This window comes from Zootoca vivipara, chromosome 6, assembly GCF_963506605.1.
Source record: "Zootoca vivipara chromosome 6, rZooViv1.1, whole genome shotgun sequence".
Lineage (NCBI taxonomy): Eukaryota > Metazoa > Chordata > Lepidosauria > Squamata > Lacertidae > Zootoca > Zootoca vivipara.
In genome coordinates, this window is record NC_083281.1 from 86,413,306 (window position 1) to 86,419,640 (window position 6,335).

The 6,335-nt window shown below is 46.2% G+C and overlaps 1 non-coding gene across 1 annotated transcript; it reads right to left on the reverse strand.

Annotated features, from left to right (window-relative positions):
* Positions 1 to 1,200: 1,200 nt before the first annotated feature.
* TRNAI-GAU (transfer RNA isoleucine (anticodon GAU)) lies at positions 1,201 to 1,274 on the reverse strand. Its single transcript has one exon. It is a non-coding gene; the product is annotated as a tRNA-Ile (tRNA).
* Positions 1,275 to 6,335: the final 5,061 nt, after the last annotated feature.

The window sequence follows — 6,335 nt, forward strand, 5'->3', positions numbered from 1 at the left end:
ATGCAAAGCAGATTCCCTTCATCTGAGCCACGCCGCAACAACCAGCCCCTACCAACTAAACTGGGACTTATATAGAGGAAATGCAGATGGGAGAAACCCTAATTTCCCTTTGTGCATGATCTGCAAGAGAAGGCGAGTGGGAGGGGGAAGCCAATGGAATCAGAAAGCAAAACAGAGAAGGCAGCCAAATCTTCCAGCGAGAGGAAGAGTTCAGAAAAGCACTCGGACTGGCCACTGCTGATAACGGGTTTAGAGACGGTGCTGGGAGCCAGAGCAACGGAGCAAAAGATGCCAGGTGGTGGGGGAGCTGAATCTGCCCCAGTTCGAAGCCCTGGCCTCGTGCCAGGGGGTCAAACAAATCCACTGATAATCAGCACCAGCGGCTGGAAAGAGAATTGGCAGCAGCCTCAGCCTGTGGCACTCCTGTAGACCTCCAGAGGACAGGCAAGTCATTACCCGCCCAGCAGCATTGGCTGATGGCCCCAAGGAAGACAGGCTGCAGAGAGATTGTGCCAGTCTTTGTGTCTGGACTCTCAGCCAGCAAACAGAGAACAGGAGCACACTAGCCTTTCTTGGATAGAATCATAGAATCGTAGAGTTGGAAGGGACCCTGAGGATCAACGTCCAGTGGTTCCCAATTAGCTAATAACTGAGGACCCCGATTTTTCAAAAGCCAAGCCACAGACCCCCTACCATAGATAACTCAATTGTAGTTACCTCTACAAAGCAATGTTTTGAACTAAATGTGGGGTAGCCCCTAGTAAGCAAAGGATTTTAGGTATACAAAAAAAAACCAGCCTAGGGCTGAGCGATATCTGGCTTTCAGCATCGTGATATATCAGCAGCTAAACATCACGATATTGCAATACATCATGATGTCTGAAACTGTAGATCATCGTGCGATATTGGTGGTGCCATGAAATTGTCTGCCCTGTTCTCCCTTGTGCAAGAAGCGATACACTGCTGCATATTGCCAGGTCAAAATCGTTATCGAGGTGTGATTTCAAAACCAATATTGGCCAATATATTGAAAAGCCGCACAGCGCTAAAACAGAACATAAAATTTGTGATATTACCAGGGGGAAATGATTAAAAAAAATTAAGTGGGGGGAGGCAAGGGATGGGGCTGCAGACACCCTGGATGTGTTCCCTTAATTGGGAACCACTGATCTAGTCCAACCCCCTGCAGGAATGCGCAGCTGCCCCACACAGGGATCGAACCTGCAACCTTGGCATTATCAGCACCGCACTCTAACCAACTGAGCTATCCAGGCTTCTAGGGCTGCCAGAGGGGAGGGATTGACTCTCAGAGGCATACCTAGGGGTTGGCAAAATTGGCCCCTGTGGGGGGAAACCAAAAAATACCTATGGAGTGTTTAGCATGTATGAGTGTGTGGCGCTGTGGCGCAACCATTGCAGCGAGATCAAACACTGGAGAATCTTTAGCATTCGTTTGAGTTAGAATCTGGGCACTTCATCACCACTCTTGGTGTCTCCGTGATGCTCAGGCAGTCAAGGAAGATGCAGGGGCTCCTTGAAGATATACTACATGGAGGTGGGGGGCGAGGGGGAGAATGGCGACTGGAAACTGCCAAAGATTTGGCTCCAGGTGGTGATGGCAGGGAGCCCTGAGCTGAGCAATGCACAAGATTGCTGTTCCACCTTCTGTTCCTGGCCGGGAATGGGACAACCAGCCGACTTACCATCTTGAGCATTTTCGATAAAAAAGAGACGGGAGGAAGAAGGTTAATACGGTAGATGCAAACTGAAGCCTTGTGTACAAAACGGTGGGTTTTGTCTGACATTATCCTGGCAGTTGCTTTATTTCATGCTTTTGATAGTTACGGTCTCATTAAAAATAGAACCATAGAATTGCAGAGTTGCAGGAGACCCTGAGAATAGTCCAACCTCTTGCAATGGCAATGGAGGAATATGCAGCTGTCCCATACGGGGATCGAACCAGCAACCTTGGCATTATCAGCACCACGCTCTAGCCAACTGAGCTATATATTGAGTTCAACCTTCTGCTATGAGCATAAAGGAAACATGCCAATAACGTATGGGACCAGAGGCAAATGTGTGCAGAACAATGGGTGTGTCTCTTACCTGGGAACTGTATGCTGTGCTCCAGCTACACAAAAACTAGATGGCTTCCACACACAGACACCTCTCGCAAGAGAAAGCATTATCGCAATTCCAGGGCCAAGAACATCAGAGAATTCCAATTGATGATGTTTGCTTATTCATCCAGAATGGAAATCAATCCAGCAAATGTGATCAGTATTTGCTGCTGCTGTTGCTATCGGCCCACAAACGATACATAATTGATTACATCTCTCCCCCCACAATCTGTGTTGTGTTCCTTTTGCACTGAAATCAATAGGGTCAAATAGCAGAATGATAATGTAATTTAGGTACTCATTTATTTTATTTATAAAACTTATGCACTGTCCAATTGTTTTTTAAAAAACAAACAAACCTTAAAGCAGTTTGCAAAGAGTAAAACCCAAAAATGATAGGTATAAACAACATTCGCTCAGTTGGTTAGAGTGTGATAATGCCAAGTTTGCAAGTTCAATCCCCGTATGGGGCAGCTGCATATTCCTGCATTGCAGGGGGTTGGACTACATGATCCTCAGGGTCCCTTCCAACTCTATGATTCTATGAACTATTTGAAACATTCCCCCCAAAAATCAGTTTCAGGGATAAACTAAAAACAAAACATGCATCAACATTCTAAATACCTGCATAGATTTGTCTAAGCAAAAAATGTTTTTAGCAGGTACCAGAAAGGAGTACAGTGAATGCATCTAACTGCTGTCAATGGGCAGGGAGTTCCAAAGGACAGGTGCTGCAAGAAGAAGAAGAAGAAGAAGAAGAAGAAGAAGAAGAAGAAGAAGAAGAAGAAGAAGAAGAAGAAGAAGAAGAAGAAGAAGAAGAAGAGGAAGAACCACCTGGATTCTTACAAATGTGGAAAGAGGAATTAACACCTGTAACGATGCCAGTTCCACAGATAGAAGGAATTGGGCTGGCACATGTTGGGTAAGGTGATCTCACAGGTAAACTGGTTCCAACTGAAGGGCTTTGCATTAGCACCTTGAACTTAGCCTGGTAGCAAATTGGCAACCAGTGCAGGTCACTTGAGCAGAGGTGTGATTTACGCTGGCAAGATCTCCCTCCTGTCAGAAATTTGCACTAATTGCAGCACCTAGAGTGCGTTGTGGTAATGCGGTAATTGTATATACAGTATTATGTAAGCGATGTAATTTCAGCACAGTGGACAGCGAGACTAAAAAACACTGTTTTTGACAGAAGAAAGTGGTGCTGCCTGCAATGGATCGGGAGGTGTGTTGTGAGGAAGGCAACTAAAATGAAACAGGGTCCGGGAACCCAAAGCCTTATGAGGGAGATGTTTAGGGATGTTTAGCATGGAAATGAGAAGGCTAAGAGGTGAGATCTTCACACATCTGAAGGGTTGTCACATGGAAGATGGAGCAAGCTTGTTTTCTCCCGCTCCAGAGAGGGGACCCAAAGCAATGGATTCAAACCACAAGAAAGGAGATTCCGATTAAACTTCAGGAAGAACTTTCTGATGGTGAGAGCTGTTCAGTGGTGGAACAGACTTCCTCGGAAGGTGGTGGACTCTCCTTCCTTGGAGGTTTTTAAGTGGATGTTACGGCTGGGCAACATATTGATATCGTGTTCAAAACCAGTTCGAAGTCCATATTGTGATATCGGTTTCATAATTTTGGACTTGGCAATATATCATGCATCAAGGTGGGGAAAACCGTGAAGCCAGCCAATGCCTCTACGCAGCTCCATCCTTATTTCGGACATTGTGATATACCGTGTTTCTCATATTATAAGACACGTCTTATATTTAATTTTTCCTCAAAAGAACACACTATGGCTTATTTTCAAGGGATGTCTTATTTTTTTCCTCCTCCTCCTGCCGCGGCCGGCATTGCTGCTGCGCCTATCACTATGTCTTATTTTCGGGGTATAGTTTATATTCCTTGAATGCTTAAAAATCCTGCTATGGCTTATTTTATGGGTATGTCTTAAAATATGAGAAACAGGGTATTGGTGTATTGCGATGTTTAGCCAGTGATATATCACAATGCTGAAAACCAGAGATCACCCAGCCCTAGAGGATGTCATGTGGCCATTTTTCAGGGATACTGTAGCTGTAATTCCTGCAATGCAATTCTATGATTCCATGGATACAGGGAAGAATGGAAAACCATGTTTTCTTACTTCCATATTCCAGATGCAATCTAGTCAGGAAAAAAGCATGTGAGGCAGGTGCAGAACAGGCCAGGGAGAAATGGGGCAAGGGGAGATTCCTAAGGGCCGGCTTAGGAGCCCCTGTATTCATCCCCTAAAGAGGCGGAGGAAAGGGAACCCAGCGAAAATTAGATCATTTCCTGCTACATGGGACGCAAATATTGGTATTGTGGCTTGGGGAACCGCAGGCTTGCCAGGATGGATGGCAATGCAGCCAGGGACTCTGGGTTAACCTTCCTGCTTAATGGCCCGTGGTCGGCACACATCACAAGCCATCCCACGTTGAAAGACTAAGGCTGCCGGTACAGGTGCCACCGAGATCACAGAAGGGCACGTCTGCCACGCTACGAAGAATGAAACGCGGGAAGAGCGGCGGCCGAAAGCTGGGTGGCAGGCGGCCTTCCGCTAAACCCGCCATTGTGCTCACTTGTCAAAAGGATGTGATATAATTGCTTTCCTGTTTCCTCCCCTCGGGGAGAGGGAGAGAGGAAAAAACCCTTTTTTATTGTCGCCCCCCGTTAAATGAATGGCTTCGTTGCACAGTTTGGCGGAATAGAATAACTCTTTGTTCTGTCAAAGCAGGAGGCTGTGTGTGACAGAGAAAACCTCTCTGATTGTGTCTCTGATCAGGAATCTTCATTACAAATCATGGAGAGCCTTTGACCATCAGAGCAGACAATTTCCACATTAGATGGGCGATCGTGTGACTCGACTCCCATCATCCACCTCCGGGCTACCTTTAATCATTACCCGGCTTATCAATTAAATGTGTTCCCCTTTCTCTTTCCTTTCTTTCTTTCTTCTCCTACTTCCCTCTTCCTTTTCTCCTCTTCCGACCAATCCAAATGGCAGGTAGAATATTTGTAGACTATCCTAGTCCACCATCGCACCACAACGGCTCTCATCAGTTCTCCCTCTCACCATTTTCTCCTCAACCACGACCCTGCGAAGTAGGTGAGGAGGAGAGTGGGCGACTGGCCCAAGGTCACATCCAGTGAGCTTCTTGGCTGAGTATGGGTATTGAATCCTGATCACCAAGGTCCCAGCCCAGTGCTCTAACCACTACACACCACTGCCTCTTATTTACACTCTTTGAATGGAGGTCCTTGGGGGAGATTGAAAGGAAACAGGAAGCCAATTTGAATTCCCTCCGGGGGCAAAACTTCAGCAGTATTTTGAAGGAACAACGCAGAACATGGGAACACAGAAAGTTGTACTGTCCAGAGTTCGACCATTCCTTGGTCATTCCCAGCTGTACCTGGAGATGCCAGGGGTTTAAATTGGTGCCTTTTACATGGACAGAAGGTGCTTTGCCAGTGAACTATGGTCCTTCATTTAAGGGTGGAGTAAGATGCTAGTCCTCATGGTTGTGATTAAAAGGATGGTTTAAATAGAAACAAGCACCATGTTTCTGCATTTACCTGTTGCTCCTCTCTTTCCAGGCACAAGATCATCCTTTCTCCAAGAAAAGCCACTTTTTAAAGCTGAATTGGAGCAAACGGCAGTCTGCGGAAAATCTGAATTGCTGTTTGCTCTGATTGAGCACTAAAGAGCAGGATTGGGGGGGGGGGGTAAATGTGGATAAGCTTTCTGTTTTATCCACTTAGCTTTGTCTTTGGTCACACCCAATTTGACCCCACCCACTTCTGCCTTTGCACACTCTGGAAGGTTGGCGGCATTTGAATCCGGTCCTCTGGGGGAAAGAAGTTCCCCATCTCTGGTTCAACAAGGGCAAAGAAAAATGGATTTTTCTGCTTCTGAGTTATGTTGCTGAACTACTGAAGGAGGCTGGGAGAGGTCGGTGGGAAACTTGAAGTGGGGTTATATGCGAAAGGAGGTCAGTTCTGGTTCCAAAAATAAATTCCAGTCCTCCGGTTTGGTGGGTCTTGAGGTTCTAGCAAATAAAACAAAGTCGATCTGTCAAGTCTGGAGTCTGCTCTCCCCTGGAGTATAGAATAGTAACAGCTAGAATTTGCTATGCCAACAATTCCTGCTGTTGTGAGCTGGGAGGGCAAAACATTCGACTCTGCGGTTATGTCAAAGCTAAA